Source organism: Tiliqua scincoides, chromosome 11, assembly GCF_035046505.1.
Source record: "Tiliqua scincoides isolate rTilSci1 chromosome 11, rTilSci1.hap2, whole genome shotgun sequence".
Lineage (NCBI taxonomy): Eukaryota > Metazoa > Chordata > Lepidosauria > Squamata > Scincidae > Tiliqua > Tiliqua scincoides.
Genome location: NC_089831.1, coordinates 16,125,356 through 16,137,301, shown reverse-complemented (window position 1 = coordinate 16,137,301; position 11,946 = coordinate 16,125,356). Strand labels below are relative to the sequence as shown.

Genomic DNA, 11,946 nt, shown 5'->3' with positions numbered 1-11,946 from the left:
GTGGGCCGCTGTGAGATACAGGAAGCTGGACTAGATGGTCCTATGGCCTGATCCAGTGGGGCTGTTCTTATGTTCTTATGATTTCTCAGTTCTGTTTTCAACAAACACGAGGGACTAAGCAAGGGATAGTCTTCTGAATGTGTGTGTGTGTGTGTGTGTGTGTGTGTGAGAGAGAGAGAGAGAGAGAGAGAGAGAGAGAGAGAGAGACCAGTTTCTCTATGCACAAAGTTCTATCTCTCTAAAATTGTACTAAGTTAGGAGAGAGAGAGAGAGAGAGAGAGAGAGAGAGAGAGAGAGAGAGAGCGAGCCCAATAGAGCCTATTCAGGCATAATTTCCATGGCCCTTTTCATATCCCCTTCCATGTGCCTCTGGGTGTCATGACAAACTGTTTTCCAGCAGGTAATATTTCATAAGCAATGCAGGTCACTCCATTGACTTGGCTGCTGCTGGACCAGAACCCGCTATTGCCGGTCTGTTTATACCATTAAGCCAACTTAAAATGATGCTATAAATCGTCCAGCAATCCCTCTGAGACAGCAGTACTATCCTCAGCCTTCATTCGTGCCTTAGGGTGGGTTTGTTTGTTTTCATTCACCTGAAAGACATTCATCCAAATGCCAGATCCTGGTTAACAAATATTTGAGTCTGTATTTCTGAGCATAAACATTTGGTCTTCCTTTGTTGCTGATTGTGATCTGAACAAGCACCCTGGAAAGCTGCCATGTGGGTATATGCTGAGTTTGAATCTATGTGTTCTGGTGTCTGATGCTACTGGACAAGACCCAGGACTTTCTCCTAATTGGACCAATTGCTCCCAATTGAGTCACACGCCTAAGGGCCCCCCCATGCTAGGGTAATCGACTGTATGCAGTTTTTTTTAATAAAATATGCTTAGATCTATTTTCCATTAACTCACATGCACTTTTTAAGCACACATTTTGCTTGCTTTCCACTCAACCACAGATATATAAAGTCTATAGTAAATTCTCTTCATATTTCTGAGATTCTATGGCATTGGTTGTGAATCTGGGGCCCTGCAGAAAATATTTCCAGTTGGGCCCTGCAGCTCATAAGGCCAGCCCTACCCAGGAGCCCCTGGCTCTGAGCATTGCTACCCTGTGTGGTGAACCAATGGGGCTACAGGTTGCATTTACCAAGAAGTGATGGGTTCCCAGGTACCAGGCTGACTCCACTCCCTTAGACTGTCACAGACTCTCCTGAACAAGAATGGGCTACAAAACCTTGTTGAGACTGGAATTTTCTTTGGGCCATGTTAGACTTTCTTGGCTCCTCAGCTCTGCTTCAATCTTTACTTGATGGCTGCTTACAGCTCATTTCTTCTATCATCAAAACCACATGATACCACCCTCCTCTATCAGTTGGGAATGGAGACAAGGCACCCCGTGCCAGAATGCCAACTCATGCAAAAAGCTCCCTATCTGCCAGCTTTAACCTTCTCTTGGATATTAACTCTCTCTATGCAGAAGTCTGGAGGGGCAGAACGTACATTCTGACGTGGTACAAGCCTAGGAGGGGCATATCATATGATTTCCCTGAAAATATGATTGGGTAAGCCTTCACCGGATACTATCATACTGGCATTATGTTTTAAGACAGCATTTCTCAAACTGTGGGTCAGGACCCACTGGGTGGGTCACAGAGCACCTAGCTCAGATGCCATTGAAAATACAGGGTACAGAGGTACAGGGTACAGAGCTTCTGGGCAGGATGGGCTTTGCCCTGGGTAGGTGGGATGATAGGATGCTGGAAATGGGGGGGGGGAGGCTGTTTGGTTGGATAAGGATTCAGAACTGCCTTCTGCTTTGACTTCCAAGCTATACAAAAGAACAGCAAGAGCAGACTGTGTAATTGGACCTTTGGCTAATTGCAGTTCAGGTTTGAAGCCTAAATTGATGATGTCACTTCTGACCATGACTTCACTTCCAGGTTAGTGACATCCACTTGAGGTGGATCCAACAGATTCTCATTCTAAAAAGTGAGTCCTGGTGCTAAAAAGTGTGAGAATCACTGTTTTAAGATATTACTTTGCTGACCTATGAGGACTAGATACTTGCATTCTTTAAGTGAAATAAATAAGTAAATGAAGCACCACCACAAAAAAACATAGCATCAATGGAGCATCAATTAGCATCAATTTCATGAAATGCTCCTACTTTGCCTATAAGCTTACCTTTTGGGTGTCTAAGTGGAAGTGGTACCACGATGTGGAGAGAGAACATTGAGAGACTTCAACAGTTCCACAAACTCCATTTGATCATGTGTGTGGCTACAGTAGTTCTAAAAATAAGCGTGCATATCTAGTGGCAAAATGTATTTTGATATGGGGTGGAGGAGGTTAGCACACATCCTGGCTTTATAGAGATTGCAGTAGAAAGATAGTGAAATATTGCCTGACTGGTAATTCTCATCCATATTTATGAGCGACCGACTGTGTGGCATAGAAGCCTTTAGCTTTGTTAGAAATCAGGGGAGGACAGTCCTCAGATATTTTTGGAAGTAAATGCTAAATGAAATATTTAAAGTGGCCTGGAAACAACTGTTCCAAGCTCTCACCTCCAGTTCCACCCTGAATGTGCACAGAGATGTTAAAAGGTCTGAAAGAGAGTTTTAAGGAAGGCATGCTGAGGATTCCAACTAGGAACCAAATGGTCCCTGTGCAGAACAGCCGGCTGAACATTCAGCACTGTGTAACCAAATCTCTCCTGCCAAACAGTTGCTCAGGGCTATCATTATTGATTACCTGTGTCCCTTCCCCAGCCTGCACTGTTCTGTGTTCTCATTAATTCACAATCATAGCATTCAAGTCCTTAGCCTGAGAGAAGGTATCCAGAGAACCACCAAATCCCTTCCAAGCCTGCCCAAGATTCCCATTGTACTACTCAGACTCTGGGGGGCCCCCACCCAAAGATGACCATAGCCTCCATTACCACTTGCCTTGCTTTCCTGCAGGTGTGCACGACCCTTGCCCTTTCCTGCCAAGCTAAGGCTGCAATCCTAGCCGTACTTTCCCGCGAGAAAGTTCCATTGAACAAAAAAGGACTTACTTCTGAGTAGACCTGGTTAGGATTGTGCCCTAATTTATAGAAGTAGGAAGAGGAAGGTGAAAGTGTGTGGGGAGGAAGAGTGGTGGCTTAGAGAGTCTTCCAGGAGATGCCCCCCCTTTCCTTTTCTTGTGTATGTTTTCTTAAATTAGAAGAGGAAACGGGGTCAGGGAAAGGTGGAAAAGCTGGAAACTGGTGGAGGAAGCAGGACAGCATTCATCACCTGGCCTCCCTGGCAGTCAGCCCATCTCCTGCCATTGGAAGTATGACAGGGTTGGATGAGAGGCAGGCCATTTGGTCTTCCAACACCAGTGTTGTGGAATAACCTCCTATTTTATGGGAGTCTTGCACCAAAAGTGACATTGAACCCGTTACTCAGTGGTATCCCATCCAATTTCTGACTCCATCACTGCTGACCTTTAGATGAAGGCTATTCTGTTTTGGCAGTCCTTTCAGGAATAATTGTACATATATGATCACTATGTGCACTATGTACACTAAAAAAAAAAACCACATGTTTACCCACATATCATAATAAGTCGCAAGACAAGGATTTCTTGGACTACAGCATTATTGATCATTAGATATGGGCTGCAGCAGGTTCTATCCTTCCACTCCTCCCCTCTTTTCAGTATAGATTCCTGGCTTAGGGGAAACAGGCCAGCTTCCACATACATAGCTTCACCCCTTTCTTGGGTGATCCGACCCCGGTTCATAGCTGCAGAGCATCTCCTGATAATCCCAGTTTATAACCATGAACCCTTCAAGGAAACAAGGCAGCTCAGGGTTGCATCACCCATCCCAAGCCTTGTGTGCAGAAGAAAAGGCTGGTGCTTTAATGACACATCTTACCATTTCCTGTCCTTTAACTTTATTCCGCTGCTGTGTTCAGTAACGTTGTACTTATTGTTTTGGATTGTATTTTACTGTCTGTTTTAATTTGCGTCTTTAAAAAAAATTCACTTTGATTGTACAATTAAATAGAGAGGCAGAGTAAATAACTGACAATAATACCCAATTTATCTCACTCCCATCCAAGATTTAAAAAAAAAAAAAAACTTTCATGTTTCCATGACCCAGGCAGATCACAAGCCGCCTTGGTGTCGGGACTTTGCACATCTCCCAGGAGGAGGAAATGAAATACTTATTTTTGGGGAAAATATCACCCTGCTTTTCTATCAATGATAGGCAGAGGCTGAACACTATAAACTGTGTTTCAGTTGCAAGATGCAAACTCTGTTGGCTTAAAGCCAGTTAGACCAATTGGGCCCCGTGCCTAAGGGGCCCCTGTGATAGGGTAATTTACTCTAGGCTTTTCAAATGCACACAACGACACATTACAATGGACACCTTAACACCACATTGCAGGTTTTATAGAGCAACAGTTTTAATAGCAACTATTTTTATAGCAACATGTTAAATTTTCTTCTGAATTCTTAAGTCAATCGTGTTTGTTTATATTGTTTATATTTGGAAATTGGCTGTGGACCTGGGACTGTGCAAAAAATGTTTCCAGTTGGACCCCACAGCACCTAAGGCCAGCCCTGTGACATTGAAAGATAGTAAGGATGGTGTAAGGTCCATGATTGTTATGACCCATGAAATCTGGTTTTTTGTCCTCAACTGTGCTTGAGTTGTACCACGGTATCCATCAAGTCACTGTTTTCTATATTCCATCTTCTTGCCTTACTTCCACGGTTAACATAAGAGCAGCCCTACAGAATCAGACCAAATGTCCATCTATTCCAGTATTCTGTTTTCATCGGCAACTAGACATTCTCTTCTAGGAAGTTTGCGAGCAGAGCATGAATGCAGTGCTCCTCCCCCAGGACTCATAGAAGATTCATTAAGCCTTCATGGCTAATACCAACACTCTTCTTCCATGGTGTTGCGTAATCCCTTTTTGGAGCCATCACCACAACTGGTGGTAGGGAATTGCGCAAGTTCATTGTGCGGTGTGTGAAAGACCACTTTCATTGTCCAATCTTATACCAAGTAACAGTCAATTTCATTGGGTACTGTTTTCCCAGAGCATGCTGTAATGATAATTTATATCTACTCTCTCCATACCATACATAATTTTGTAAACTTTTGTAGTAACCTTCCCATGTCATCGTTTCTTTTTTCCTTAATGAAAAATGGCACAAACACTTTTGATTTTCCATCTAGGAAAGATATTTCAACCTATTGGTTCGTCTTAATTCCAGAAGTAGGATTCTCTCCATACACCCTGATTATTAAAATCTGATTTGTCTCCCTCTGCCCCTCAAGATCAGAACTCTTAAGCTTCATGTTCTTCTAACTAAATCCCAATTTAGGGAATTAACAGGGCTTGATGGCTAAAACCCATCATAGTATGCAAATAATGATTTTTTCCCTCCCACTTGTCCTCAGATAAATTGCTTGCAAATTGTTTCCAATTTTTTGTCTGGGTGAGACTTGTCAAATAATTTATTCACAATTTTCTTGACCACTGAATAAGTTATTGGGAGATATTGTTTTGATTATAAGCCCCCCCCCTAGTGATTGTCTTTCAGTTACATGGAGTTTCAGAGCAGTAGTCCTGGGAAAGTGAATGGAGGGGTCTTGGGACAAGCAGGTACTTATCACTAGGGTTCCTGAGCCCTAGACTGCCTTGGACAGTGCACTGTTCTGATCTGAGGTGCTTCTCAGCTCCCATCTTCTAATCACTGCCTTGATCAGCTCCAGAAAAATGTCATATGTAACAGAAGCCTGTTCATAATCTCTTTACCATCTCTACATTGGATGCACTCTTGCACATTCTTCTCTAAAACAACGACTGGCAGTGTTTCTGAATATTTTGCAAGGTGCCCAGATATGTGAATGGCTAGGGAGGTAGCTTGAAGACTAATACATGGGCATATATAGAGAAAGAGTGTCTCTATCTTGTACAATTAACAGTTGCATGACTGCCAGCAGTTCAGTGGGTGCACCCTTGGCTGACACTGAAATACAGTGATAGGGGAAGCTTTGCTTGTTGGATTACTGCCTGTCATGCAGCTGTTAAACACACAACAAAATGTCAATCTTAGTATAAACCGCCTCTGCTTTATGTACTCATTAGTCACTAGTGTGAATTAGAATCCCATGTAGTGCAAGGATAGAAAACATCTGCTTGCTATTCTTTACCCCCCACTGAAATGTACATATGATTGCCAAATGGCTGGTGCAAGTGGGGTCACTGAGAATTTTGTCACCAGGGGACAGAGGCTGGTGAGAATTCTGGGAGCAATTCAGGGCATAGACCAGTGCTTCCCAAACTTATCTTCATTGTGATGCCCCAGCACCTGAAAGGAAGTGGCAGTGATGTGATGATATTATCCTCACTTACTTCCAGGTTGGAGACCGAACACAAGCATACAAAGAGTGATGATGAGGTCAGGGCGGGCAGGAGGGCTTTTTTCAAAAATAGAAAACTGCACCCAGCAGCTTTGCCCATCACACCGAGACTCCTGTTGCTGTTTGTAGGCTCATGCCAAAGCCTGGCTGCCAGGCGGCAGGTCTCCAACAACACCCCAGTAAGTGCATTGTGACACCCCATGGCATTGTGATGGACACTTTGGGAATCTCTGGTATAGACAATGACACACTTTCTGTCTTTTGGGTGCCCACCCAGTTGCATTCAGGTTTCTGAACCATCTGTAGGCTTCACAGCTTTGATCATTTCCAGTTTCTTCCCCTTCTATACCAAAGATTATTTTGTTTCACTCAAGCGAAACTGCTTTCCTTGGGAATCTGGATTCTGCACTGTATTCATGGCAATATGTAATGTGCACATTCTTGCTACAGAAGCATCACTGAGTCACTCTAATCTAACATCCCTTCCCCAGCCACCATCTCACATCAACTTACCCAGAGTTCCACAGGAGGTATAATAAAAACAGATGGAGTACAATGCAGGCTTATGGCTTGTCAACTATTCCCACTTGGGTGGAAAAATCTGCCTCTAGTGGGTGACAGTGCTTCCAGCCCATAGCCGTAGGCTTCAAAGCTGATTGCTAGTCATCTCTCTGATGAATAATACACAGCCATGAATATCTCTGTGCATACATCTTCAATTCCTATAGGGTGAATTTAATGTTATCTTAAGGCGTCCTGCTCCCGAGATGAAGAGATTATTTCAAACCTGCAGCCCACAAGCGTAGCCATTGGTTTCAAACACCATTAAGTTTCATTATAACAAATAAACACCGCAATGACATTTATAAGTTACCAGAGAGCACAGCAACACAAATATGAAGCAGATAAACTGCATTTGATCCAAATAATTACTGCAGGCAATATTGGGCTGAGCCAGAGCTGGCAGCTGGATGCCGGGTAATTTATAGGGTTGCATAAGGCGGTGAGCCACAAACAGCTTTTTAAAATTATTATGATTATGGAGCCCCCCCCTTCTTCTTTTTTTGTCTTCCAGCAGTCTGAAAGGGTTGGGGGTGTCACTTTGCCCAGACTTCATGGCTGAGGAGGGATTTGAACCTGGATCTTCCAGGTCTAAGTCCAGTTCCACCATCCACTGCCCCCCTCCCTGAAGGAAGGTTGGCCAAAGCCCTGGTGGTTGTGCCCCAACTGTGGAACTGCTTGCCCAAGGGAGGCTCTCTCTCTCTCTCTCTCTCTCTGTTAGTTTTAACCAGGTGACTGAACACCATCCTGGTCTGCCACAGCATTAGCATGAAGAGTAATGGAAATGTGTGCCTTCTAATGTTTTGTTGTTTTAATGTTGCTGTTTTGTTTTATTTCAGTGTTCATTTTTCAGTTGAATATTCATGTAGCACTTTTAAACAAAATGTTCTTAAAGTAGTTTACATAGGAATGGAATTATAAAAGTAGTTCTTGGTCCCAGAGGGGTGTTAGAAAAAGAGAGATGGGGAGGCAACAATGAGTGTGTTATTTTCTTGTTGCACATGTGTGTGTGTGTGTGCGCGTGTGTGTGCGTGTGTGTGAGCCATCTGTTAGCCACTTGCAGGGCAGGAAGAAGTCGGTATAAATGACAAATCATGGCAAATAGGGGGAGGGTTAGTAATATACCTCCTATATGTTGCTTTCTTGTGCTGCTTAAAGGAACAGTAGAGGACAGATATACATAAATGTTATCAAGTTATGGGAAGTTCCAAAAAACGGATGGGGAGGAGGAGGATCAACTGGGCAGACTATACTGCAGCATAACTAATTGTTTTTAATTATGCTGCTTATTTTAGGAAAGCCAGCTTGAGGAGCCGCTTGGTCAAAAGGTGGCATAGATAGAACTGTGGTGCACAAACAGAATAAAGAATAGCCAATTAGAGAGTGCAAAAATACCTTTCATTGCAGCACTGCCTTGCGCTAAGCATTGGTTGTCATAAAATCATTTTGAGATGCAGCTGTCTTTCAATCTCATTAGGGAAATGGCCAGATTTTTTTTTCTTTTTGCCTGACTGGTGAATGCAAGATAAAAGGGCAAGACCAGCCCTGCAGTAAATGCAGGCAGGGAAGAATAATCTTTACCTTTCTAGATACCCTTGCTGTGTTTTGATCCGGGAGATGAAAGCCTTATGTGACAGAGGCATCTTGATTCTCACTGCTCATGCAAATAGTCTCTGAGCTGTATGGAAACTGGAAAAGGGGGGAGTCAGCAAGATTGGGGTGCGGAATATGTTAAGACAGTGTTTCTCAATGTTTGTCCTCCAACGTACCATTTCACACGGTCCACCTATTCAAACTACCACCAGAAGTAACTGGCAGTGACATCATCTCCAGTTACTTTTGGGTTGAGAGGCCAGGTGCAACATGACAAACGGCAGTAAGAGGTTCAGGGTAGACAGGAGGCCTTTTTCCAGTGTGGGAAAGCATGCTTTGGACCTCTGCCTGCTGAGCTGAGCCTCCTGTTTTTTGTGTCGCGTTCCTGATTTCACTGCTGGGCCGCAGGTATCCAGGGGTTCCGCAAGTACCACCAGGCACCACCTCAAGTGCCACTGGTGGTACCCATACCACTGGTTGAGAAATACTGTGTTTCTGTATCAGAGAGTAGATTCTATTTTCAGGGTGTTTCGTTTGAAGAGCGTTCATTATCTAAAGAGGCAAAACCTACACCCAGTTATTTCAGCTGGAGCTTCGGCAAATCACTAAGAGCCCAGTCCTAACTTGTGCTGGAACAGGCAGGCTGAGCAGCCTGTGCTGTTTCCACTTCAAAGTAGGTGTCAGCTGGAGCGCAACTTGGGATAAGGGGATTTTTTTCCCCTAACCCCGAGGGGTGTAAAAATCTGAGCAGCCCATGTAAGGCCGATTGGGCCAGGAGTAGAGGTTAGGATGGGGCCTAAAGCGCTATGGCCAATCCTTCCCCCTTCCTAGGCCCGATCCAGCTCATGGTCTGCCCACCCCCCTGCCCAAAAATGCCCCCTCTCCACCCCTGGAATGCCCTCCCACCACCACTCCAAGCCCCTGCACCAACCTGCCTTGGCTTGCACATACTTACCCAGTCCACGTTAGGTTCCGGTGTGGGGAGGCTGTTGCACATCCTCATTCCAGCCTAGCCTGCTCACAAAAAGGTGCAAACATGCTTTATGGCATGTTCGCGGCACTCCTGAGCTGGCTGAAGACCTCCTCAGGATTGCGCTCTTGAGTCGTTCTATGCTGAAACGTAGAATACAGTAGCAGTTGGATGGGGTGAAAGGAGAAAAGGGAGGATAAATAATGGCACCATTTGATTTTTAGTTAATTCTTCCCCATCAAGCTGTGGAATTCTGCAAATGAACCAATCAGCTCAACTTTTTCCTACCCTAAAACCCTATGGACATAGCCCTGCGTGTTTGTCTTCATACATTTCAGGAAGCTCCACTGACACTCAAAGGAGTAAAACTTGGAAGTAAATTTCAGGGTTCCTCTCAATGAGAAGTCTAGAGTGTTCAACTGCTGGTCATTAAAACAAAACAAAAACAAGCCAGTGCTTGGTATCAGAGGAGGTTGATGCTGGAATTGCAGTGGGAATTTCAGGAGCAGTCCCTGAAGTTCAGGCATTTTGACTCTGAGCCAAAATGGTTATGCTTTGACAGAGGCCCAAATAATAATGCATTGGTCTGAGAGATGCTTCTTACGAGCACTAATATGAAAATACATGTTACAGTCGTTGCCAGTTTCCAAATGAAGCAAGGCTGCTGGTGGAATCGATTGGAGGGGGGGGGGAAACGACATCCCTCTCCTTCTGCTGATGAGATAAACGTTTCTTCTGCCTGGGAGAACGATTGTTGTTCAACTGGGCGCAAAAGACATTTGGGGGATTCTGAAACACTCAGGAGGTGAGGCTTACCTGAGCCATAAAAAGTTAAAGAAAATGTTTCTTTTCCCAACGTGTCATCAGTCTGTGGAACTCCAGGCCACAGGACAAGGTAATAGTGCCTGTCCTAGCTGCCTTTAAAAGGGGATTGGACAGATTTCGGGGGCGGGGGGGAACAGTCCATCACCGGTTACAAGTCATGATGGGTATGTACAACCTCCTGGTTTTAGAAGTAGGCTACCTCAGAATGCCAGGCGCAAGGAAATGGCCACAGGATGCATCTTGTTGTCTTGTCTGCTCCCAGAGGCATCTGGTGGGTCATTTGAGATACAGGAAACTGGACTATGAGCCTTTGGCCTCTTCCAGCTGGGCTCTTCTTATGTTCTTAGGTCCAGCTTCTTCCAAGGGATCTGTATAGTTATTGAGACCAGGTGAAGCAACCACTGAGTGGGGGGAGTGGCAAACTGGTTAGGGTGTCTCACAGTTGCCTGCCAATTCCACATTGGCTGAACATTTAGGGTTGGCTGATTCTTTGGAAATTGAACTAATGAAAGGGTTTGTGTTAACAAATATATATTCCATGTTAGTCTCTTCTCCCCCTCTGCTCTTTCTCTTTGTTGATTTGTTTGGTGACTGATTGGCAACCTTCAGTCTCGAAAGACTATGGTATAAGCCTACAGCACCTGGTATTCCCAGGTGGTCTCCCATCCAAGTACTAACCAGGCCTGACCCTGCTTAGCTTCCGAGATCAGAGGAGATCAGGCATGTGCAGGGTAACAGTTGTTGATTTGTTTGCATCTGAGCAAAGTCCCAAAGCTTCTCAGTCTACCTTTTCCTACCCTTCTTAATCTATCCTTTGGGATTGAGTATTGCCTCCGGTATTTGGCATATAGGATTCTAGCCATGGGGAGCCCTTATGAAACCCAAACCATCCTTTAAAAGGGAGAATTTCTTTTTCCTTTTCCTCACCTTCCAGAGTAAATCTGTTTGTTTCCTTGCAGAGAAACTACAAGGGGAAACAGGAACTTAATCTCACAAGAAGTAATTCTCAAAGCCAGAGCTGGGAAGATGGTAACAAATAAGTATTGCATAGCGAGTGTATTCTTACACCTTCCCAATTGGTAACTAATAACAGAGTGGAGGATGACATTTAAGCCCTTTCTGCATGGTTGATCAAACTACTCACAGTGACTTTGAAAACTGAGCTGGGATTTTGTACAGGAATCAAAGCAGGAGAAGACTCAACAGTTCAGAACTCTTGCCTGTGTGACTAATAGACCAACAGATTTCTGTAAGGTCTAATATCTTATTCAGAAAATTTCCCTTCTTTTGTATTTGAAGTTCCTTAATGGACACAGTGGGTCGCCGATGTTTCTTCAATACACCACGTTACAGAAATAGCTACCCTCGATGCGTGCTGATTTCATCGAAGCTTTTAAGATAAGGAAACTTAGGTGAAGTCAATATGTGGATGAGCTGCTGGCATCATGCAAGATGATACAGGCAGTCTGAGATTCTCTAACATCTTTGTTTGCGATAAATAGGATTGCAGCAAATATATGTGGTTTGGATTTTCTTATGTGAAAGTTACAGATTTAATGTTGTGGTTAAGTGTC

General features: G+C 44.1%; 1 pseudogene; it reads right to left on the bottom strand.

Annotated features, from left to right (window-relative positions):
- Positions 1-11,001: 11,001 nt before the first annotated feature.
- LOC136662559 (5S ribosomal RNA) lies at positions 11,002-11,118 on the bottom strand (annotated as a pseudogene).
- Positions 11,119-11,946: the final 828 nt, after the last annotated feature.